The sequence below is a fragment of the Salmo trutta genome, chromosome 34 (genome assembly GCF_901001165.1).
Source record: "Salmo trutta chromosome 34, fSalTru1.1, whole genome shotgun sequence".
Lineage (NCBI taxonomy): Eukaryota > Metazoa > Chordata > Actinopteri > Salmoniformes > Salmonidae > Salmo > Salmo trutta.
Window position 1 is genome coordinate 27428302 of NC_042990.1, and position 26973 is coordinate 27455274.

General features: G+C 41.0%; 1 protein-coding gene across 2 annotated transcripts in view; it reads left to right on the forward strand.

Moving 5' to 3' along the window:
* Positions 1-26973, forward strand: part of adgrb2 (adhesion G protein-coupled receptor B2) — a 470244-nt gene that overhangs the window by 86661 nt on the left and 356610 nt on the right. For both annotated transcript variants that reach the window (XM_029732443.1, XM_029732444.1), the window contains exon 2: positions 23693-23783. The gene's annotated coding sequence lies outside the window, so the exon portion shown is untranslated. The remainder of the gene's footprint in view (positions 1-23692; positions 23784-26973) is intronic.

Here is a 26973-nt window from a genome sequence, read left to right on the forward strand (position 1 = left end):
AGTAGTTGGAGTAGTAAGAGTAGTTAAAGTAGTAAGAATAGTAATAATCGTAAGAGTCGTTAGAGTAGTATAGCTCTAAAGAAAACTCTTAGCACACGATTATGTTCATTCTCCACGGGATCATCCCCCCCCCCTCCCCACGAAACGGTTGAGCTAACGTAGGCTAATGTGAATAGCATGAGGTTGTAAGTAAAAAAAAAAAGATATCCCAGGACATAGAAATATCTGATATGGGCAGAAACCTTAAATTCTTGTTAATCTAACTGCACTGTCTAATTTACAGTAGCTATTACAGTGAAATAATACCATGCTATTGTTTGAGGAGAGTGCACAATTATGAACTAGAACATTTATTAATAAACCAATTAGGCACATTTGGGCAGTCTTGATACAACATTTTGAACAGATATTATGCAATGGTTAATTTGATCAATCTAAAACTTTGCACATACACTGCTGCCATCTAGTGGCCAAAATATAAATTGCGCCTGTGCTGGAATAATACATTGTTGCCTTTCTGTTGAATTTCAAAGATGATGGTACAAAAAAAGAACCAAAAAAATGCATTGACGTAAATGGGGAACTCTTAAAACCTGTTGAGGCCACGGGTTAGCAATGAACCCTGAGACGGGATTGCTAGCAAGGCTGGAAATTCAAAACATCAAAAATCTAATAATTTCAATTTCTCAAACAATCAACTATTTTACACCATTTAAAAGATAAACATCTCCTTAAACCTCTTACATCTACACGTTCCGCTAGCGGAACGTCTGCTCCAATATCCAATGATGGGCGGGGCGCGAAATTCAAACTCCTCTAAATCCGAAAACTTACACTTTTCAAACATATGACTATTTTACAGCTATTTAAAGACAAGACTCTCCTTTATCTAACCAAACTGTCCGATTTCAAAAAGGCTTTACAGCGAAAGCAAAACATTAGATTATGTCAGCAGAGTACCCAGCCAGAAATAATCACACAGCCATTTTTCAAGCTAGCATATCATGTCACATAAACCCAAACCATAGCTAAATGCAGCACTAACCTTTGATGATCTTCATCAGATGACACACCTAGGACATTGTGTTATACAATACATGCATGTCTGTTCAATCAAGTTCATATTTATATCAAAAACCAGCTTTTTACATTAGCATGTGACGTTCAGAACTAGCATTCCCACCGAACACTTCCGGTGATTTTACTAAATTACTCACGATAAACGTTCACAAAAAGCATAACAATTATTTTAAGAATTATAGATACAGAACTCCTCTATGCACTCGATATGTCCGATTTTAAAATAGCTTTTCGGATGAAGCACATTTTGCAATAATCTAAGTACATAGCCCGGCGTTACAGGGCTAGCTATTTAGACACCCTGCAAGTTTAGCCTTCACCAAAATCACATTTCCTATAAGAAAAATGTTCTTACCTTGCTTGTTCTTCATCAGAATACACTGCCAGGACTTCTACTTCAATAACAAATGTAGGTTTGGTCCCAAATAATCCATCGTTATATCCAAACAGCGACGTTTTGTTCGTGCGTTCTAGACACTATCCCAACGCTAAATCTCGGCCACGAGCATGACGCAAAATATGACAAAAAAATTCTAAATATTCCATTACCGTACTTCGAAGCATGTCAACCGCTGTTTAAAACCAATATTTATGCAATTTATCTCGTAGAGAAGCGATAATATTCCGACCGGGAATCTGCCTGTCTGTAAACTGAGGAAAAAACCGAAAGCCGGGGGCGGGGCGGGTCACGCGCCTAAGGCTTAGTCCATTGAGTGACCACTTAGCTTTTGCTCTCCTTTGTTTCAGCCAGGGCTTTGAATTACGTCATTCCTGTTTTTCCCGGGCTATGAGACCTCATTGGAGACGTGCGAAGTGTCACGTAAGAGCAGAGATCCTTTGTAAACGATAGAGATAATAAAGAAGGGCAAGAAATGTTCAGACAGGGTACTTCCTGAACAGAAGCATCTCAGGTTTTTGCCTGCCATAGGAGTTCTGTTATACTCACAGACACCATTCAAACAGTTTCAGAAACTTTGGAGTGTTTTCTCTCCAAAGCTAATAATTATATGCATATTCCAGTTTCTGGGCAGGACTAATAATCAGATTAAATCGGGTACGTTTTTTATCCAGCCGTGAAAATACTGCCCCCTAGCCATAACAGGTTAATCTAACCACATTGTTCGATTTTCAAAGAGGCTTTACGGCAAAAGCATAAAGTTAGATTATGTTAGGACAGTACATAGCCACAAAAGTACAAACATCCATTTTCAATTCAAGGTCAGGCGTCACCAAAAGCAGAAACCAGCTAAAATTATGCACCAACCTTTGACAATCTCCATCAGATGACACTCCTAGGACATTATGTTATACAATACATGCATTTTTTGTTCCATCAAGTTCATATTTATATCCAAAAACCGCATTTTACAGTAGCGGTGAAATTCAGATTTTTTTTCTTCTCTGTAATGCTTCCGGTGAACAACGTTACAATTTTCAAAATTACTATTCGAAAACATTGGTAAATTATATTGTCATTCAAATAATTATAGTTTAACATTTTGTAAATGCTACTGTCTTGCCAGATTTCAAAATAACTTTACTGGGAAATCACAAGTTGCAATAAACCGGGTGCTGTGCTAAGAACAAAAGGGTAGGCTAAACATGTTAGCATCATCTTGTAACCATGTAATATCAATAATACTATTGTCAATAATCCATTACCTTTGATTATCTTCATCCATTGGCACTTCCAGGAATCCCAGGTCCACAACAAATGTGGTTTCTTTTGACAAAGTTCATAATTGATGTCCAAATAACTCTAAGTTGTTCCATGTTGTTAGCGCTTCGGTGGCTACTAAAAAGTAGCGCGGGGTGGGGGTGTGAAGTCACGGCAAAAAGTTACAAAAATAATCTATTTACGTTTGTTCAAACATGTCAAACGTTGTTTAGCATCAATCTTTAGAGCCATTTTTAACGTGAAACATCAGTAATGTTTCAACCCGACCTCACCTGTGTTTTTGAAAAATGTCTCGTGTCTCATGATTGCGCAGGTGCAGGCCATAATGGAAGTGACGACATCCCAGGGACGTCAACTTCACTGCATTCTTATTTGCTCTCTGTTCATCATAGAAGCTTCAAACAAATTTATAAAGATCGCTGACATCTAGTGGAAGCTGTAGGAGTTGCGAAATGAATCCTTTCTCACTGTGGTATCTATAAAACAATGACACTAAATAGTACAGTCACAAAATTCACATTTTTTTTTAAATCTATTTTTCACAGGTTTTTGCCTGCAATATGAGTTTTGTTATACTTACAGACACCATTCAAACTGTTTTAGAAAATTCAGAGGGTTTTCTATCCAAATCTGGTAATAATATGCATATCCTAGCTTCTGAGTTGGTGTAGGTGGCAGTTAAAAATGGGCACATATTTTTCCAAAATTCTCAATACTGCCCCCGTAGCCCGTAGAGGTTATTAACGAAACAAAAAAAAACTGGCCAATGGCAAAAATAAGACTTCCTATAGTCACATGTTTACTTGACTATTAATCATGTGAATAAGCTTTTTAGTGTCTAACTAAGTCAAGATGTTATTTGGAGTGTAATAGCTTGGCGTCATTGACTGGGAGGACAATGTGACTCATTGAGGCACCAGGCTGGCTAAATGGCTTTGTCATTCAGTATTCAGTGATGAACTTGAGCAGGATCCATATAGCCTAAATGGATCAGGGACAATGAAAGTTCCATATGTATCCTATTCATTTCCATTCTGCATTATCTTTTTAGGAGTGAACTCATTCTCCTGATTTGACCTGTTACAGTATAATTCCCCACATACATGAACGCTTACTGCTTATTGAGTGTTAGTAGCTTTGGAGGGCGATACATCATTTGTCTTTCTGCCCTGTGTGTGTGTGTGTGTGTGTGTGTAGGGAAGAGGCACCATAGCTTATCAGTGTTCACTTATCATACAGTAAATTACCCTACTCTGTATATCTGTCCGTCACCCCTCAATTCGTTGGGGCATGAACTCTAAAAGGTGTCTAAAGCGTTCCACAGGGATGCTGGCCCATGTTGACTCCAAACGTTTCCCACAGTTGTGTCAAGTTGGCTGGATGTACTTTGGGTGGTGGACCATTCTTGATACACACTGGACAATGTTGAGCTTGAAAAACCCAGCAGCATTGCAGTTCTTGACACAAACTGGTGCGCCTGGCACCTACTACCATAGCCCGTACAAAGGCATATTTTGTTTTGCCCTTTCACCCTCGGATTGTGTATGTGTGGCATTCAATGTCTCAATTGTTTCAAGGCTTAAAAATCACTGATTGAAGTGGACTTAACAAGTGACATCAATAAGGGGTCATAGCTTTCATCTGGATTCACCTGGTTAATCAATGTCATGGAAAGAGTAGGTGTCCTTAATGTTTTGTACACTCAGTGTATATGTACAAACACTTATGTTCACTGACAAACTCCTGACCTTTATTGAAGGCTAAGAGATGCTCTCAGTGTGTCTGTGTGTCTGTGTCCACCCTAGTTTCGTGATTACATCCAATTCAATACAGTGCTGATTTGAATAGCACTTTACTCTGCTCCCCTGTCCTAGAACCCGTCAAGGACCTTGAAGGACCTCGTCAAGGAAAGGACAGTACCATATGTCTTTCATATTTCTTTTTTAGTGTGTTTCATATTTTGGAATAAAGAAGACTTCCATTATGTGTGTTGTGCATTCTTGTGTTCTTAGTAGCTTCAGTCTGGTACATTTACTTCAGTGCGATAGCTGATTTAATTGCTGCTCACCAATCCTCTTAAGATTAGAACATCTTGATGAAGGGGAATATCCCTCTTTCTTTTCCCTAATTTCATCTATTTCTCTCGCTCTCTTTATTCACCACTTATATTTTTCTCTCACTCTGTCCTCTCCCATTTGTGGCTTTGCCAGTTTCTTCTCTCCTCTCCCTCCCTCCCTCCATCTCCATCCCTCTATTTTCCTTCCTGTCTCTGTCTCTCCCTTTGTCTCTCTTTGTCTATCTTTCTCCCTTTCCCTCTCTGTCTGTATGTATGGTTAGAGGGTGCAGTGTGAAATGCTAAATTGGGAGCAGGGTGAAAGAGGGCCTTGGCGCATTGGGGACACCAATGGCTGCCTTTTAATCCTGACGACCACAACATCTCTCTCTCTCTCTCTCTCTCTCTCTCTCTCTCTCCCTCTCTTTCCTGCATAGAAAAATACTATAAGCAGGAGAGTGACCCCTTCCTCTTTTCTCTCTCCTATGTTTCTATTTTCTGTACCTCTCTGTGTCTAACTGCTTCTCTGCATACATGAGGAACCATTTAGTGAAAGAAAACAAGAAATTGAAAAGGTGCTGATTTTGAAAGTGTAATTCTGCATCCTATCTTTCTCTCCCTATTGCCTGCCTCCTCTCTCTCTCTCTCTCTATACCCCTCCTCTATCCCCCTTCTCTCTTTTCTTGGTTTTGTTCCCCTTCATTCTCTGGGCCTCCAGGGAAGGCAGGTTGAAACATTAAAACAGCACTAGACATTGGTGGGTATTTAATAAGGCTGACAACTACTTGCCTGCCTGCCTGCCTCTCCAAGGGTCTCGTTTGAAGGGAATGTGTGTGTGTGTGTGTGTGTGTGTCTGCCCGTGCATGTTGGTGCGTGCATATTTTTGTATATTTGTGTGTGCTATACTGACAGTGCTACAGCGCGGCAGATGTTTGAAGGAATTAGCCTGTGGCAGGTGAAGGGTCGGATGGAGTCGCTGGCAGAGTTTAGATTTAACAATGCTACTTATTTTTCATCTTCTGTTTCTCCATGACCTTCAGGGATTTCTTCTCCTCTCGTTCACTTTATCGCTCTCTCGTTCTTTTCATGAAAGACAAAGTTATTCTTCTCTAAACTCGGAGCCCTTTGAATTCCCCAAGGGAAGTGAGAGTTGAGCATACCTGTCATCTGCTTGTCCTTACTTTCACAACTATCCCCATGAATTATAAATATTACATTTCTCTCCCTCTTGCCTAGGCCAGGGGGATTCATGTGTCTTATCCACACACACACACACACACAATCTCACCTTTGGGTTATTCATATAGTGTAGTGGCACTTGATCCAAATCTGATTTTCCTTTGTTCTCCTGCTCCTCCCCACCCGCTCCTCCCCTACCACTCCTCTCCACCCGCACCACTCCTCCTGCTCCTCTCCTTTCCCACTCCTCTCCCCCTGCTCCTCTCCTGTTCCTCTCCCTACTCCCTGCCTCTCTCCTCCTGCTCCTATCCTCTCCCACTCTTCTCCTCCTGCTCCTCTCCCGATCCTCTCCTCTTGCTCCTCTCCTCATCCCGCTCCTCCTCTCCTGCTCCGTTTTTTTGTTATGTCTTTCTCCTATCTTACCCCCTCCATTTCACTCTGCTTTCTGTTCGAGAGTGTGTCTTATCCAGGTGAATAAAGTTTTCAGAGGCACTTTTGTTTCAAACTTTTCTCAGAATGAGAATATGTGTGTTTCCATTTTCTTTCTACCTTATAAATGCATGGCACACAGTGGAGGCAGTTGCATGTGTCTGTGTGTGCATATGTGTGTGCGTGTGCATGCTCGTGCACCTGTGTCTGCACAAGTGTGTCCCGTCCCTCTGGGAGGATTTCCCAATGATGTATATGAACGCTGGATTGCTGATGCTACTGTATGTATTGGCCAATTAGAGGCTGAAGCCACCGGTCGGCCATATTGACACTCCCCTGTAGGAGCAGTGTTACATACACACTTAGAAAAAAGTGCCCTGTAGAACCTAAAAGGGTTCTCACAGTTTCCCCATAGGATAACCCCTTTGAAGAACCCTTTTTGCTTCCAGGTATAACCCTTTTGGATTCCATGTAAAACCTTTTACACAGAGGGTTGTAATTGGATCCTAAAAATGTTCTACCTGGAACCAAAAAGGGTTCTCCTATCGGAACAGCCGAAGAACTATTTTGGAACCCTTTTTTCTAAGAGTGTATTTCATTTAAGTGTTTCAAGGACAGAATTAATGTATTTCAGTCTTTTTTGTTGTTGAAATGGGGACAGTAACATTAGTACTTTCAAAAAATGATGCTTTAAGGAACATGTTTTATATTTGTTTTATTGTAAAAAAAATAATATGTATTTAGCTAAAATAATATAATATAAAAGTATCCATGTAATAGAATAAACGTCACAATTTTTGGGGGACATTTATGAATGCATTTCTATAGCTTCCAAAATATTTTTTACACCGGTGGGGGAGTGCCAAGATGGAGGCACGGTGGCTCAGTCATCTAGTGTATATATAAATCATTGGTATTTACCCACTCAGCTTGTGCTTGTGATTAATCTGACTGTTTAACTATGGGCTACCCACAATAACACAGGCACTAATATAATTGCCAAATAAATTAAGGAAGAAAGCTTTTCCTCTCCATCCCAGTGAGTTTACATAGTGTCTCAAGGAGTATTGGAGCTAATTACGCAACACTCTCAGTTCAGTGTGGACGAAGACTGCAGTAGTATGGCTAAGGGCTCAGACACAACATTAGCGTTTGCTGACCGAGCGTACATTGCATCTCTAGACAGATTGCCAGACATATTTTGCGAACTGAATGCACACTGATTTTACTTACCAGCTCTGTCTCACGTCAGAAATAGACGTTCATCCTTCTTTCTCAAACGTCAAATTTCGAAGTTGTTCCAAACGTCTAATTTCAAAGTGTTCAAGGTTAAGTTTAGGCATTAACTCCGATGTTTAATTTAAATCAAATCAAATGTTATTTGTCACATGCGCCAAATGCAACAGGTGTAGACCTTACAATGAAATGCTTACTTACAAGCCCTTAATCAACAATGCAGTCTTAAGAATATATATTGTTTTATAGAAATATAACAAATCATTAAGGAGCATCAATAACATTACAGTAGTGAGGCTATATACAGGCGGTTCCGGTACGGAGGGTTCCGGTACAGAGTCAATGTGCGGGGACACCGGTTAGTCGAGGTAATTGAGGCAATATGTACATGTCGGTAGAGGTAAAGTGACTATGAATGGATAATAAACAGAGAGGAGCAGCAGCAGCAGCAGCGTAAAAATCGGGGAGTGGGGTGGGGACAATGCAAATAGTCCGGGTAGCTATTTGATTAACTGTTCAAGAGTCTCATGGCTTGGGGGTAGAAGCTTTTAAGAATCATTTTAGACCTAGACTTGGCGCTCCGGTACCACTTGCCGTGTGGTAGCAGAGAGAACAGTCTATGACTAGGGTGGGCTGGAGTCCTTGGCAATTTTTTGGGCCTTCCTCTGGCACCGCCTGGTATAGAGGCCCTGGATGGCAGGAAACTTGGCCCCAGTGATGTACTGGGCCGTATGTACTACACTCTGCAGTGCCTTGCGGTCGGAGGCCGTGCAGTTGCCATACCAGGCAGTGATGCAACCAGTCAGGATGCTCTCGATGGTGCAGCTGTAGAACATTTTGAGGATCTTTTCACTCTCCTGAGGGGGAATGGGTGTTGTTGTGCCCTCTTTATGACTGTCTTGGTGTGTTTGGACCATGATAGTTTGTTGGTGATGTGGACACCAAGAAACTTAAAGCTCTCAACCTGCTCCACTACAGCACCGTCGATGTAGTACACAATCATCTCCTATGTCTTGATCACGTTGAGGGAGAGATTGTTATCCTGGCACCACACTACCAGGTCTCTGACCTCCTCCCTATAGGCTGTATCATCGTTGTCAGTGATCAGGCCTACCACTGTTGTGTCGTTCGGAAACTTAATGATGGTGTTGGAGTCGTGCATTAACTCCAAATAGTTAAGGTAAGTGTTAAGGTTTGGGATGGGCTTAAAACAAAACTATCAAAAGCTACTTCCTATCTCTGGATTCAAACTTGCAACCTTTGATATCAGTGGCAAATGCTTATGCCCATCCACCATCCCCGTCCCCAATGCCCTAGCAAAACCGACCCCTACTTGAAGGTAAAAGCACACAGTTGCCCCTAGTAGCCGGTTTCCAAGTCATCTCCTGATGTCCTCAGATGGACGTTGAATACTGACTTGTAGTACGGGTGACCTGTCTGGATTTTCCATGTAGAATCACATGAAAATGTCAGCAGTCAGACATTTATAGTGGGTGGCCTCTTAAACACAGCGTGCCGAACGATCTGCAGACAAACACTAGATCCACATTCGGTGCGATGTGTGCGAGTTTTAAGAGGCCCGAATGGGGGAAATGATGAGACAAAACAAGACACGATGTTTAAAATGTCTGTAGCAGGCTGGTGGTGTCTCCAAGTCTCAGTGAAAGGGCTAGCAAGCCCATAGACGAGTGGAGTCTGCTGAGGGGAGGACTGCACATAATAATGGCTGGGAATGTAGTAAATGCAATGGCATCAAACGCATGGAAACCATATTTGATACCATTCCAATAATTCAGCTCCAGCCATTACCACAAGCCGTCCTCCCAAATTAAGATGCCAAGAACCTCCTGTGCTATAGACGTAAACCAAAAGTTAGCTTGCTAGCTAGCCTATAGACATTAGCTAAACATTAGCTTCCGCTAGCCTATAGACATCAGCTAAACATTAGCTTGCTACCTAACCGGATTACCTTAGAAAAACTGCTAGGGCTAACATTGACCATGAGTACAATAGGCTACCCTATAGTTGTATTAGTTTTGAGCGCTGTGACACACAACCCATGTGACAACCAATAATGTGTCCCTTATTTAGCGTTTTTCTAATGTATTCATTCACTAATTTCCACTCTCAATTGTCACTAGTTCAAACTTCATTTGTATCTGAGGTACCTCACTGGACTCTCTATTCAGAAAGTGTTGTTGGATGTGGTTTAGCTTCTGGCCCAATGGGAACAGGGTTTGTTTAGCTGGGAGTTTGAGTTATTTGAAGGCCTGCCATTTTAATCAGGCTTGCTTTCTTGTTTTTGTTATCTTTAGGGGGGACCTGGTCGGACTCTGTTGCCACATGTGTTTAATCACACCTGTAATTGGATAGGAATCTGTGTTCAGTATTTTTCTGTATTTAATTATGAAACCCTGTTACAAAACGCTTTATCCAGGACAGCAGGGAGATGGAGAGAGGGAGGGACCGGAGGGATGGAGAGTGGCAGGGCACAAAGTGAGCTTGCATGTAGATTAGTGATTTGGGAGCAGGTGGATGCGGTCGTGTGTGTGTGTTTGTGCATACGTGCGAGCGAGCACGTGTGTGTCCATGTGCTTATGTATGCGCGTGTGTTTATGTTTGTGTGAGCGCATTAGAAGGGAGCAGATTGTTTTGCACTCTCAGGGGATGAACACAGAGAGAGCTGGATTGACAATGACATGGCTATGACATGACAATGACATACTGTAGGGGCTGTTGAGGTGACCTGTTGCGGTGGCTGTATTACCACTACACCGGCAGTAAACTTCCACGTGACCATTGAGTCACAGTAATCTCCTCCTATGCGCTCTGTACATGAATGGTATTACCCAACTCGCTAACGACTGCTAGTGACCTGGTACTCAGCGCTCTATTTTTCTTCTAATCACTCTGACATCGATGCAAATGCATTCAGAATTCACATCAAACTCTTACATCAAACTCTAACAGTAGGCCTATCATGCTTTTAAAACTCACTATTAGGCCACATTGTTTGACCTCACTGTGATCAACCAATTTGAAGAAAGAAGTTCATTAACAAGTTGAAACTGAGTGGAAAACATGATTGCTGTGGACAGCATTTTCTAAGGTGATGATTACTTCAAAACATTTAAGATGTTGTATGTAGAACACCAGTACCAGTAAAACAATTGTACTCATTCAAGGGTTTTTCTTTATTTTTACTATTTTCTACATTGTAGAATAATAGTGAAGACATCAAAACTATGAAATGACACATATGGAATCATGTACTAAGCAAAAAAGTGTTAAACAAATCAAAATATATTTTATATTTAAGATTCTTCAAAGTAGCCACATTTTGCCTTCATGACAGCTTTGCACACTCTTGGCATTCTCTCAACCAGCTTCATGAGGTAGTCATCTGGAATGCAATTCAATTAACAGGTGTACCTTGTCAAAAGTTAATTTGTGTAATTTCTGTCCTTAACCTCTATGGGCTAGCGTCCCACCCCTGCTACACCATATCAACAGCAGGTGAAATATCAAGGGCGCCAAATTTGAAAACAATTAAATGTTATAATTCAAATTTCTCAAAGATACAACTATCTTACACCCTTTGAAAGATAAACATCTCCTTAATCTAACCACGTTGTCCGATTTTCAAAAAGGCTTTACGACGAAAGCATAAAGTTAGATTATTTTAGGACAGTACATTGAAAATAGCTGTGTGTAATGTTTTGTCAATGCAAAGACAGGCGTCACCAAAAGCAGAAAACCAGCTAAAATTATGCACTAACCTTTGACAATCTTCATCAGATGACACTCCTAGGACATTATGTTAGACAATACATGCATTTTTTGTTCTATCAAGTTCATATTTATATCCAAAAACAGCGTTTTACTATGGCGTTGATGTTGAGGAAATATTTTCCCTCCAATACCGCCAGTCAATCAGCACAACAAATTAAATAATTACTATTCGAAAACATTGGTAAAATATTATATTGTCATTCAAAGAATTATAGATTAACATCTCGTGAACGCAACCGCATTGCCAGATTTAAAAATAACTTTACTGGGAAATCACACTTTGCAATAATCTGAGTACTGCGCCCAGAAAAATAGGCTTTGCGATAGACTAGGCGCCATCTTGGAGTCATCTAAAATCAAAAATACTATGTAAATAATCCCTTACCTTTGATTATCTTCATCAGAAGGCACTTCCAGGAATCCCAGGTCCATAACAAATGTAGTTTTGTTCGAAAAAGCTCATAATTTATGTCCAAAAAGCTCCGTGTTGTTAGCGCGTCCTGTAGGCTACTCAAAAACATGAACGACACCCGCCGGACTTGTCTTCATCAAAGAGGGAAAAAAATATATTTACGTTCGTTCAAACATGTCAAACGTTGTATAGCATAAATCATTAGGGCCTTTTTCAATCAGCACTTCAATAATATTCAAGGCGGACGATTGCATTCTCTTTTAAAACGTATTGGAACGAGAGTACCCAAACATGCACTCGCGCGCCAGAGCACTATCGGCCATCCGCTTATGATCAATGTTCCAAGTCTCTTGTTCGGTCAGTTTTCACAGTAGAAAACTCAAACCACTTTGTAAAGACTGGTGACATCTAGTGGATGGCGTAGGAAGTGCTCAATGATTAATAAGCCCCTGTGTGTTTCAATGGCATAGCCTTAAAAGTAATTCAACACATCAGATACACACTTCCTGTTAGAAATTGTCTCAGGGTTTTGACTGCCATATGAGTTCTGTTATACTTACAGTCACCATTCAAACAGTTTTAGAAAATTCAGAGTGTTTTCTATCCGAATCTGTTAATAATATGCATATCCTAGCTTCTGAGTTGGTGTAGGAGGCAGTTAAAAATGGGCACATTTTTTTCAAAATTCTCAATACTGCCCCCTATCCCCAACAGGTTTTAATGCATTTGAGCCAATCAGTTGTGTTGTGGCAAGGTAGGGGTGGTATACAGAAGATAGTATGGACTTGGTCTTTTACCAAATAGGGCTATGACAAGAACAGCTCAAATAAGCAAAGAGAAACAACAGCCCATCATTAGTTTAAGACGTGAAGGTCAGTCAATCCGGGAAAATTTCAAGAACTTAGAAAGTTTCTTAAAGAGCAGTCGCAAAAAACATCAAGCGCTATGATGAAACTGGCTCTCATGAGGACCAACACAGGAAAAGAAGACCTAGAGTAACCTCTGCTGCAGAGGATAAGTTCATTAGAGTTACCAGCCTCAGAAATGGCAGGCCAAATAAATGCTTCAGAGTTCAAGTAACAGACACATCTCAACATCAACTGTTCAGAAGAGACTGTGAATCAGGCCTTTATGGTTGAATTACTGCGAAGAAACCACTACTAAAGGACACCAATAATAAGAAGAGACTTGCTTGGGCCAAGAAACATGAGCAATGGACATTACCGGTGGAAATCTTACCTTTGGTCTGATGAGTCCAAATTTGAGATTTTTGGTTCCAACCTCTGTGTCTTTGTGAGATGTAGAGTAGGTGAACGGGTGATCTCTGCATGTGGAGTTCCCACTGTGAAGCATGGAGGAGGAGGTGTGATGGTGTGGGGGTGCTTTGCTGGTGACACTGTCAGTGATTTATTTTGAATTCAAGGCACACAGCATTCTGCAGCAATACGCCATACCATTTGGTTTGCCCTTAGCGGGACTATCATTTGTTTTTCAACAGGACAATGACCCAGCAGACCTCCAGGCTGTGTAAGTGCTATTTGACCAAGAAGGAGAGTGATTGCGTGCTGCATCAGAAGACCTGACCTCCACAATCACCTGACCTGAACCCAATTGATGGTTTGGGATGAGTTTGTATTTGTATGTATTATGGATCCCCATTAGCTAGAGCCATGGCAGAAGCTACTCTTCCTAGGGTTCAGCAAAATTAAGGCAGTCTATACAATTTTAAAAACATTACAATACATTTACAGATTTTACAACACACTGTGTGCCCTCAAACCCCTACTCCACCACTAACCTACAGTTATAGTTGGACTGCAGAGTGATGGAAAAGCAGCCAATAATTGCTCAGCTTATGTGGGAAGTCCTCCAAGACTGTTGGAAAAGCCTGGTTTTCCAACAGCCTGTTTGGTTGGGAGTTGTTGTGAATTGTGGGGAGGTTCGTGTTTGGGTGTTTGTCTCTTGCTGATGGTTGTCTCAGTCTTGTAGCTATGTCACAATAGGACATCGGACTATCACGTCTCAGAGTCTGTGGACTATGATTTTAGCATTAGTATGCATTCCGGATGAACTGGATACCTTATGCTATGCTCCAAAATGTATATCCATGAGTCAGGGAACGAACGTATAGGCCTAGGTGATTCTGTTAGTTAATTAATTGTGCAGAGTGTCTTACAGAGAGTATAGTTGGCCTACAGTTATAGTGAATTTGTGTTTGATTTTGAATAGCCTCGTATTAGGGATTTAACAACCCTCCAGACGAGCTTCAATGCCATACAACTCTCCTTCCGTGGCCTCCAACTGCTCTTAAATACAAGTAAAACAAAATGCATGCTCTTCAACCGGTCGCTGCCTGCACATGCCCGCCCGTCCAGCATCACTACTCTGGACGGTTCTGACTTAGAATATGTGGACAACTACAAATACCTAGGTGTCTGGTTAGACTGTAAACTCTCTTTCCAAACTCACATCAAACATCTCCAATCCAAAGTTAAATCTAGAATTGGCTTCCTATTTCGCAAACAAAGCATCCTTCACTCATGCTGCCAAACATACCCTTGTAAAACTGACCATCCTACCGATCCTCGACTTCGGCGATGTCATTTACAAAATAGCCTCCTCCTACTCAATAAATTGGATGCAGTCTATCACAGTGCCATCCGTTTTGTCACCAAAGCCCCATATACTACCCACCACTGCGACCTGTACACTCTCGTTGGCTGGCCCTCGCTTCATACTCGTCGCCAAACTCACTGACTCCAGGTCATCTACAAGACCCTGTTAGGTAAAGTCCCCCCTTATCTCAGCTCGATGGTCACCATAGCAGCACCCACCTGTAGCACACGCTCCAGCAGGTATATCTCTCTGGTCACCCCCAAAGCCAATTCCTCCTTCGGCCGTCTCTCCTTCCAGTTCTCTGCTGCCAATGACTGGAACGAACTACAAAAATCTCTGAAACTGGAAACACTTATCTCCCTCACTAGCTTTAAGCACCAGCTGTCAGAGCAGCTCACAGATTACTGCACCTGTACATAGCCCATCTATAATTTAGCCCAAACAACTACCCCTTCCCCTACTGTATTTATTTATTTATTTATTTATTTATTTTTGCTCCTTTGCACCCCATTATTTATATTTCTACTTTGCACTTTCTTCCACTGCAAATCTACCATTCCAGTGTTTTACTTGCTATATTGTATTTACTTCGCCACCATGGCCTTTTTTTGCCTTTACCTCCCTTATCTCACCTCATTTGCTCACATTGTATATAGACTTATTTTTCTACTGTATTATTGACTGTATGTTTGTTTTACTCCATGTGTAACTCTGTGTTGTTTTATGTGTCGAACTGCTTTGCTTTATCTTGGCCAGGTCACAATTGTAAATGAGAACTTGTTCTCAACTTGCCTACCTGGTTAAATAAAGTTGAAATAAAAAAAAGCTCAGCCTCCATTCGCTATTCGAGTGCATATGGATCAAATGGAATGTCTTTTTTTCCTCTGCCCCTGTTCCTGCTCATTTGATAATGGTCCATTCTCAATCGAAACTGATTTCAAATATTAGTAAAGACAAGATTACATTCAGACAGATCTGATAGGTGAGAATAGGATCACTTGAGAGAACAGCATGTGCAGCCTGAGGCAAGGAATCATCAATATAGTCACACCATGCAGCCCATATATGTTTGATTTCTAAGACATTCTAAGGTTTGTATCATTCACAACTAAAGTTGCCAAATCACTCTAAATATAGCGTATAGGACCTGTTTCAAATGATCACTTTTACGTTCAATATAGCTCATATGCGCACTCGCTCGGGAATGGGAAAATATCCTTTCTATTTTTTCAATTATATTATTTTTCTTATAATGTAATATTTCTTAATTGCACAGAATTTATAAGCATATCTTGTCGGCTATATGAACTAGTGTACTGCCTAGGCTGTCATAGGTATGGGACATAGACAGATAACATACAGTAGTCTGACTCACAACAAACTGTTCTTCTGAAATACATTATTTTCATATAATAATGCTTGGTTAGACCTGCCTAAAACAAATAATGTATTTATTGTTGATTGTGTATATTACATTGATTTATTTGACTTTTTAAAATGTAGATGCTCCAAAGGCACACATCAGTGGCTTGTGTGTGTGTGGAGGCCTGGAGATGCTAAATGTGTTTATGTTAATTAACAGTAAATTACCGTGAGACTGGCAGTCATTTGCAAGACAGTTACAGTCTGACAAAATGTCATTACTGCCACAGCCCTAAGTGTGCGTGTGTTTCTTCATTGCATGTGTGTGAGTAGCGAGCTTACAATTTTTGCTGCCATTAGAGAGAAAGTGAGAGAGAGAGTCCCTGCTTGTGTCTGAGCAATTGAGAACTAGCCACATCGATTATGACACTGGGATCCTCTCTGGGGGAACCATGGGCAGCCTATTTGTTTGACAGGAAGAGACTGGGGAAGTCTATTACTGTCACGCGCTCATGGACTGCTAAAAGGAAAGAGCTCTGCCTGGGTTTAAGCCCACAGAACTGACCCCTAACGTCGAATCTCCCAATACACCAGAATAGAGTATGTGTGTGTGTGTGTGTGTGTGTGCACATAATGGTGTGTGTGCTGGAGCGACACTCCCATACCACAGGAGAGCTTTGAGAGTCAGGATGTGTACTCGCTCTGAGAGAGGAAATGACAAGAGCAAACAGAGATGGTTTTCATCTTTACCACTGGGAGAAGAACAATGGCACATACGTTCATTTTCAAGGTTTTCTCATGACACGAATGGATCTAGAGACCACAAGAACATTTGGAACTGCATACAGACATAAAACATTTTTTGGAGTATGTCTGGTGTGTGTGTGTGTGCGTTGGTGGGTGTGTCTGCAGTCGATGCGCTCTAAGACCATTTGTTTTCCTTGCTCTGCATGCATGAGCTGTTGTTTTTGTTGAGTGATAGGTAATTATGCTTTGTGAGTGACGTGTCAATGTGTTCAGAGGGTCCCTGGTTCAAGACCAGGTTGGGGCAAGTAAAAGGAGGGCAGAAACTTTGACCTCTTACTACAAAACCAGCTCTGAGAACACCAAAAAAAATATTGATTTTTCTCCCCAAGGGTGCAATTTCATTCTTTTGGAGTCCGCTCTCAAAGGTTATAGTCTAGAGAAGCTAGTTCTTATAGCCAGCATTCACTACAGTCATGGACTAAAACAATGTGTTATAGTGTTCCAGGTCTGAAGGGACGATTGCCCAATTTGTTGTAGAGAAACAGAAAATGGCTGAAATCAGAGACCTATTGGATTGAGTGAGTTGTTTTCCTCTATAGATTAGAGAGAGATACTATATGTGACCAATCATCTGAAATAAGTCTAAACTTCAGACCATTGATTTTCATACCACTAGGGCAGTGAGCGTTGTTACCTTCAAGTAGGTTTCAGTTTTGCTAGTGCATTGTGGGTAGAGGTGGTGAATGGGCATAAACATCTGACACTGGTACCAAAGGTTGCATATTCAAATCCAGCGATAGGAAATAATTTTCAATATATTTTTTAATGCCTATCACAAACCTTAACCCTTACCTTAACCATTCGGAGTTAATGCCTAACCTTAAAATTCAGAGTTAAGGCATAAACTTACCCTAACCAATTGTGAGTTAATTCTTAACTTAAACACTTTGATATTTGATGTTTGTATCAACTTCAAAATTTGACATTTGAGAAACATGGAGAACGTCTAACTCTGACGTGAGAGCTAGTTGAGATAGAAGCCCTTTCTCCTTTTATGACACAATACACACACAAACACACAAACATAAATACAAATGCAAACACACACACACATTCAGTCGCACACGCACACACTAACCTAGCCTGTGTTATGGCAGTGAACAGATGTCATACCAGGAGCATGCAGGCCTCTACCATCTATTTCCCTGCTTATTATCTGCTGCTTATATACCTGCAGCTAGCCATGGCACCAAATTGTTACTAGAAGTGTGTGTGTGTGTGTGTGTGTGTCTGTGTTAGTGTATGTGTATTTTTGTGAATCCCTTTCAGGATCTTTTGTTGATGCCCCAAGTTAGAATCAGTGGAGTATTCATGAAAGCATAAGCACACAAACAGATCTGGAGGTTGGTAGTCAGTGAGATTCACCCTGCACACTTACAGGTGACATACCTGAAGCACACACACTACCTATTATTTATATTTTGATGCAAAGAAAAGAAAGTGAGGAGAAAGAGTTATTTATTATGCTGTCATTATTATTCTAAATGATTTCTCATCGTGAATACTCTCAATCGTGTCAAGCACCCTCTTCGCTTTTGTTGTTTTCCAATTATATCAATACAAATTTGATTGAAGAATGAAACAGCTAGATCAAAGGGGAGGTGAGCGAAAGAGATACAGAAATCGTGAGAGAGAGGGAATGAGAGAGACAGAGAGAGAGACCTATACTGTATGTATTGGGTGAAATGTTTGTCACGACTTCTGCCGGAGTCGGTCCCTCTCTTTGTTCGAGCGGTGTTCGGCGGTCGACATCATCGGCCTTTAAGCCATCACCGATCCACTTTTCATTTTCCATTTGTTTTGTCTTTGGTTTTTACACACCTGGTTTCAATTCCCCCATTACATGTTCATTATTTAACCCTCTGGTTTCCCCCATGTTTGTGTGCGTGTTTGTTCTATGTTGATGGCTGTATCTGACGGCTGGTATTTTGTTGCCGGGTTTTGTATTTACGCCCGTTTATTCGTGGTACTGGTATATGTCACGCACCGTTGTATTGTTTCTATACTGGTGTTGTTTCATGTACACCTTGTCCACGCATCTCAACTCTCCTTCGCCTGACTCCTTTTCACCAGTTACCCAAAGCCTTGACAGTGTTCCATCACTGCAGCAAGATTTGTGACCTGTTGCCACAAGAAAAGGACAACCAGTGAAGAACAAACACCATTGTAAATACAACCCATATTTATGCTTATTATTTTTTCCCTTTGTACTTTAACTATTTGCACATAATATGACATTTAACATGTCTTTATTCTTTTGGAACGTTTGTGAGTGTAATGTTTACTGTTAATTTGTATTCTTTATTTTACTTTTGTTTATTATCTACTTCACTTGCTTTGGCAATGTTAACATATGTTTCCCATGCCAATAAAACCCATAAATTGAAATTTAATTGAGAGACAGACAGAGACAGATAGAGAGAGACTGAGAGAGGATAGAACAGAGAGAACAGACGAGCAGATGAGCTCCCGCATTTGTCAGCATGTTTTTACAAAAATATAGATTTAGAGTTAGATAAACTTGGATTTTTTGGCAAGGACATGTACAGGATACTACAGTGACAAATGGTTTGATGAAGAGTGTAAAAACCTAAGAAAGAAATTGAGAAACCTATCCAACCAAAAACATAGAGACCCAGAAAACCTGAGCCTACGCCTTCACTATGGTGAATCACTAAAACAATACAGAAATACACTATATGGAAAAAGAAGGAACAGCACGTCAGAAATCAGCTCAATGTAATTGAAGAATGCATGTGACTCACCACCTGGATTCGGTCTTATGTAGCAACATTTGAGTTTCTGTTTTTTACATTGGATAAAACTCAGAGCTACAAAATGGTATCTCTTACACTGCATTTGAGGAAACAATGGGAAAGTAATTCTGCTTTGAAAGTTGATCAACTTGCAAACTCACTTTTGAGAAAACCGTCCTTCAATGTTTTGGTAATACTATTGGAGCTCTTCTTTGTCTACACCCATTCAGCATTGTTCACACCCTCTTAAGCCTGAGCCCCACCCACCTCTTTAAGGGTTGATCCAACCGTTCTGTACTAACTTGCCAGCTACTTCCAGACGTCTAAGAAAGAGAGAACAGCTCACTGAACATTACTCGCCCTAGTCAGAATGTCCATTAGTAAATTCAGAGCATTTCACGTTCAGAGCGCACACTGAACGCTCTGTCCAATAAGTAGGGTTGTTCCGAAAGCTCTGACCTCACAACTACAGTCAAACACCTAAGCTAACTGGCTATCTACTTCCAGAGACATAATGAGTGAACACCCCACTCTGACCATTTTACTCGCCCTAGCAGAGCTGGTTAGGCTTTTTCATGTCATCCAGAGCATTGGTGACTGTAACTGTGCTGCTGGCAACAATTGAATTATGCTTTGTTGCCGATGTTTACTGACACCGGTAATATTCAATGAGTGTTCAGGGTTAAAAAATTAATCAGCTATTTGGCGATCTTGCACACTAAGAGGAGAGTCTTAGTGTGCAATAAATGTAGCTAGATAGCTAGCTAGGTAAACAATGAATCACAACGCTGCTATATGGCACACCAATCCAAACCCATCTCTCGGCATGTCCAGCCCACTCATTATCTCAGCCAATCATGGCTATTGTGAAGGTTGCTGACTTTTTCTGTGGCTAATCCAACTAGGCTCGTAATTTAACCATTTTATTCGTATTTACATATGGCATACAAGTTGTATATCAATTAAGGTACATGAAAGTTCACATGTTCGAGAAGGCATTTCTGCCAAAAAACACATTTTGATAAAAAATAAATGTTTACGTTCAAACAGCTCTCCTGTGAAGTCATGACTTGCGCCATACGCCTAGTTTCCTGAATCGGGTTACACATAGATTTCCCAGAAGTGGTTAGAGTCTATCTATCCAAAACAGAGATGTATGGCTAACCACTTTTCCAATATTTTTGGCCCTATAACAAAGAACAAACAGCAAAAACATATACATGATCAAATACAAATCTTGGAATCAACTATTAAAGACTACAAGAACCCACTGGATTCTCCAATTACATTGAATGAACTACAGGACAAAATACAAACCCTCCAGCCCAAAAATCCTGTGGTATTGTATGGTATCCTCAATTAAAATATACAGACCACAAATTCCAATTGGCTATACTTAAAATATTTAACATACCCAGCCGATGTACAGCGGCAGGTAGCCTAGTGGTTAGAGCGTGGGGCCAGTAATGGAAAGGTTGCTAGATTGAATCCCCGACATGACAAGGTAAAAATCTGTCGTTCTGTCCCTGAAAAAGGCAGTTAACCCACTGTTCCTAGGCTGTCATTGTAAATAAGAATTTGTTCATGCCTGGTTAAATAAAAAAATAACATCATCATTAGGTCTTGCATCTTCCCCAATATTTGGAACCAAGGACTGATCACCCCAATCCACAAAAGTGAAACAAATTGAACCCAATAACTACTATGAGATATGCATCAACAGCAACTGTGGGAACATTTTCTGTATTATCATTAACAGCAGACTCATACATTCCCTCAGTGAAAACAATTTACTGATCAAATGTCAAATTGGCTTTTTACCAAATTACCATACGGCAGACAAACAAAACCAAGGCAAAGTTTTCTCATGCCTTGTTGATTTCAAAAAAGCTTTTTACTCAATTTGGCATGAGGGTGTACAAATTGATGGAAATTGGTGTTGGGGGGAAAAGACACAACACTATAAAATCTATGAACACAAACAACAAGTGTGCAGTTAAAACTGGCAAAAAAACACATTTCTTTCCACAGGGTCATGGGGTGAGACATGGATGCAGCTTAAGCCCCACCCTCTTTAACATGTATATCAATGAATTGGCGAGGGCACTAGAACAGTCTGCATCACCCTGCCTCACTCTACTAGAATCTGAAGTAAAATGTCTACTGTTTGCTGATGATCTGGTACTTCTGTCCCCAACCAAGGAGGGCCTACAGCAGAATCTAGATCTTCTACACAGATTCTGTCAGACCTGGGCCCTGAGAGTAAATCTCAGTAAGACAAAAATAATGGTGTTTCAAAAAAGTTCCAGTTGCCAAGACCACAAATACAAATTCCATCTAGACACTGTTGCCCTAGAGCACACAAAAAACTATGCATATCTCGGTCTAAACATCAGCGCCACAGGTAATTTCCACAAAGCTGTGAACAATCTGAGAAAAAAGGCAAGAAGGGCCTTCTAAGCCATCAAAAGGAACATAACATTTGGCATACCAATTTCGATCTGGCTAAAAAATACTTGAATCAGTTTGCACTTGAATCCATTGCACTTTGTGGTTGTGAGGTCTGGGGTCTGCTCTCCAACCATGCATGCAGAATTATGCAAAAATATCCTCCTTTTACAATGTAAAACACCAACTAATGCATGCAGAGCAGAATTAGGCCGATACCCGCTAATTACCAAAATTCTACAACCATCTAAACGGAAGCGATTCCCAAACCTTCCATAACAAAGCCATCACCTCCTGAGAAATTAACCTGAAGAAGAGTTCCCTAAGCAATCTGATCATGGGGCTCTGTTCACAAATACAAACAGACCCCACAGTGCCCCAGGACAGCAACACAATTAGACCCAACCAAATCATAAGAAAACAAAAAGATAATTACAATGAAAGAATTTACAAAAAAACTGAGCAAACTAGAATGCTATTTGTCCCTAAACAGAGAGTACACAGTGGCAGAATACCTGACCACTGTGACTGACCCAAAATTAAGGAGAGAGAAGACAGGCTATGTGCACACTGCCCACAAAATGAGGTGGAAACTGATCTGCACTTTCTAACCTCCTGCCAAATGTATGACCATATTAGAGACACGTATTTCTCTCAGATTACACAGATCCACAAATAATTTGAAAACAAATCAAATTTAGATTAACATCCATTTCTACTGGGTGAAATACCATAGTGTGCCATCACAGCAGCAAGATTGGTGACCTGTTGCCACAAGAAAAGGGTAACCAGTGAAGAACAAACACCATTGTAAATACAACCCATATTTATGTTTACTTATTTTTCCTTTGCACATCGTTACAACACTGCATATAGACATATGACATTTGAAATGTCTCTTTTCCTCAGAAATGTGTGTGAGTGTAATGTTTACTGTTCACTTATTGTTGTTTATTTCACTTTTGTTCATCGATTTCACTTGTTTTGGCAAATTAAACATATGTTTCCCATGCCAATAAAGCCCCTAGAATTGAATTAGAGAGAGAGAGAGAGAGCGCGAGAGAGAGCGCGAGAGAGAGAAAGAGAGGGAGAGAGAGTCTTGCCAAATGACCTGTGTGTTGTGAGCTCTCTGTCTGTAGTTCAGGTCAGTTGATCTCCTGATCTCATTAGACAGAGGGGTGGAGGAGTGGAATGGGGATGAGGAGAGAAGGAGGGAGGGAGGGAGGATAAGAGGATGTACATAACCCCATTGCTGAGGAGAGCAGTCTCTTCCATCAGCAGGACCAGACCTGACTCAGACCTTATCCAAAACTCTCTCTCATACGCACCACGAACACACGCACACTCTCAAACGTGACAGTGTCAAACAATATGACAGTGACTAAATGACCACATGCCATAGCTATTCACATCCATATAACATCCATAGTGACCATAGCAACATGAAGAAAGTCACATTGTGGACATGAAATGTTTTTTGTTGTTGTTTAACAACACTTAAAGGCCATCTACCATCAAGGCAATACATTTTAGATGAATGTTCCCAAGCTCATGAATACAGCCTGATCCCTAGACTTCAATTTCGGACGTTTTTAAAGTTCCTGAGAATATATGCGTTTTTCGGCGCTTAGAAAAAAAAACTAATCATTGCCCAGCACTGGGCACAAACCTGTGATGCTCAGAGCCAGATCCTGCTGCTCAGACCACTGCACCCCCATAGTTCACAATGCTCTTGCAAGTCATGAGAATACTTGATGATACTTGATGGTAATAGCAACAACAACAAAAATCTCATAAACATCTTTCCATTGTTGGATTTGAACTTGCAAGCTTTTCTATTACAGCTATACACGACTGGCCCTTTGGAAGCAGAGGCAGATCCTTACGCCCATCTGCCATCCCCATCCACAACTACCTCAAAATAAATCATTTGAGGTAATATGTGTGTGTGTGTGTGTGCGTGCTTCAGGTATGTCACCTGTAAGTTTGCAGGGGCAACCTCACTGACAACCAACCTCCAGATCTGTGTTTGTGTGCTTATGCTTTGATGAATCCTCCGCTGAATCTAACCTGGGGCATCAACACAAGATCATAAAAGGGATTCATTAAAATACACACAGACACACACACACACTCCTAGTATCAGTTTGGTGTCGTGGCTAGCTGCAGGTATATAAGCAGCAGGTTATTAGCAAGGAAATAGATAGTAAAGGTCTGCATGCTCCTGGTATAACATCTGTTCACTTAACTGATAGAGGCAGTGTGTGTGTGTGTGTGTGTGTGTGTGTGTGTGTGTGTGTGTGTGTGTTTGCGCAACTAAATGTGTATTTGTGTGTTTGCGTTTTGTAATTGTGTGTGTGTGTTCTCTCACTCAAGGAGAAAGGGCTTCTATCTTAGGTCTGCTTAAATGCTCTAACTCCCTCTCTTTCTCTTCCACTAACTCTCTCTCTTTCACTCCCTCTCATTCTCTATCTGCATCTACTGTCCACCATCACCTGGTCATGTGTTTCCTATTCATCCTCTTATCTGTCTTTCTCTCTATTTTTCTATTCATCCTGTTCTCTACCTCTGTTTCCATTCCCATTCACTCTCCATATCTCATCATTAATTGGCTGGTGGATTAGCCTGCTGCTTTGGCCAGTGTGCGTTATTGATGGGCTGCCTGTCACTGTGAAGGCCCCTCTCTCTGTTGCTGAGTGAGGCTCAGTGGGCTAGGGACGGGGGATATCGATAGACCTGGCAACCCACAAACCACTGAGAATACCTGCTGGCTTCGGCCACTGTGCATGTGTGTCTTTCAGTCTCATGGCCCTTATCTGGCTCAGTGTGTTTGTGTGTGTATGTTTGTATTTGTGTGTGATTATCAGTTATATGCGATCATCACACTGTATGGATCTCAATGCCCACTGAATGCTACCAGGGTCAACTGTCCTCCCTGGCACAGTGTGCCCGTCTGTATGTAGAGATAAACGAATGGAAGGAGAGCGGGAGGGAGGAAAAGAGGAAGTGAGCCCATGCTGCCATTCTTCTAATCCTCCTCTTTTCCCCTCCCTCTGTCCATCTCTCACTTGCTTCCCTACACGTCCCTCTCTCCCCACTCTTTGCCACTCTTGTCCTCCTCAATATCCATCCTCCTCTATCTCTCACAGTATTCCCTTTCTACCCGCTGTTCTTTCGCACTCTCTCTCTCTCTCTCTCGCTCGCACTCTCTTTCGCTCTCTTTTGATGAATCACCACAGATGTTGGTTTGTAGACAACCTTGAGCATACAAGCTATTCTCCCTCAGTGTGTGTGTGTGTGTGTGTGTGTGTGTGTGTGTTTGCGTGTGTGCATGTGTGTGTGTGTCGGAGTGTGTGTGTGTGTTGGATTGTGTGTGTTTGCATGTGTGTGTGTGTCGGTGTGTGTGTGTGTGTGTGTGTGTGTGTGTGTGTGTGTGTGTGTGTATATAATGCTTCACTCTCATTTGCATGTCAGTAGGGTCTGTCTGACTGAACAGAAACTGCAATGAAATAAGTGGCTGTCTCTCATAGCAAAAAAATAAAAAGTATTTACTCTATTCAACTAATATAGAATGTATTAGTCATTAAATAATTAACACTCAAACAATTCCAGTGTACATGCAATACATGATACGTTACAGACTACTCAGAGTAAATGTAACGATCGTCTGAAAGAGGGGACCAAGATGCAGGGTGGTAAGTGGTCATAATTTATTATAAATGACAAAACACTTAAACAAAGAAAAAAAAACGAAAGCCAACAGTTCTGTCAGGTGAAAAACACAAGACAGAAAACAACTACCCACAAAACCCCAAAGGAAAACAGGCTGCCTAAGTATGGCTCCCAATCAGCGACAACGATGTTCAGCTGTCCCTGATTGAGAGCCATACCAGGCCAAAACAAAGAAATACAAAGCATAGAAAACAGGACATAGAATGCCCACCCAAATCACACCCTGACCAAACCTAAAATGAGACATAAAAAGGCTCTCTCAGGTCAGGGCGTGACAGTAAATGACTATCACCAATATTCTAAGACTTAACTTAGCTACACACAAAAGATTGCTAACCTCTCTGGGCCAGTGGGACGTTTGCGTCCCACCCTAGTCAACTGCCAGTGGAATCGCGTGGCGCGAAATACAAATACCTCAAAAATGCTATAACTTCAATTTCTCAAAAATATGACTATTTTACACCATTTGAAAGATAAGACTCTCATTAATCCAACCACCTTGTCCGATTTCAAAAAGGCTTTATAACGAAAGCAAAACATTAGATTATGTCAGGAGAGTACCCTGCCAAAAATAATCACACAGCCATTTTCAAAGCAAGCATATATGTCACAAAAACCAAAACCACAGCTAAATGCAGCACTAACCTTTGATGATCTTCATCAGATGACACTCCTAGGACATTATGTTATACAATACATGCATGTTTTGTTCAATCAAGTTCATATTTATATCAAAAACCAGCGTCCCACCTTGCCCAGGGAGGATAAGAATTATAGATACAGAACTCCTTTATGCAAACACTATGTCAGATTTTAAAATAGCTTTTCGGCGAAAGCACATTTGCAATATTCTGAGTACATAGCTCAGCCATCACAGGCTAGCTAATTTGATACCCACCAAGTTTGGGACAACCTAAACTCAGAATTACTATTAGAAAAATTGGTTTACCTTTGCTGTTCTTTGTCAGAATGCACTCCCAGGACTTCTACTTCAACAACAAATGTTGTTTTGATTCCAAATAATCCATAGTTATATCCAAATACCTCCGTTTTGTTCGTGCGTTCAGGTCACTATCCGAAGGGTAACGCGCGAGCGCATTTCGTGACAAAAAATGTCAAAATATTCCATTACCGTACTTAGAAGCATGTCAAACGCTGTTAAAATCTATTTTTATGCAATTTTTCTCGTAGAATAGCGATAATATTCCAACCGGACAACGTTGTATTCATTCAAAGACTGAAAGAAAAAAATGGAGAAGTCTCGTGAAGGCGCATCTCAGTCTCACTGTCCCCAGGAAGGCCACTTACAAACTCTGCTGCTGTACTTTGCCCAGAGACAGGAGACGCGTCATTCCGCTTTCTGGCGGCTTTAGAGAGCCAATGGAAGCCTTAG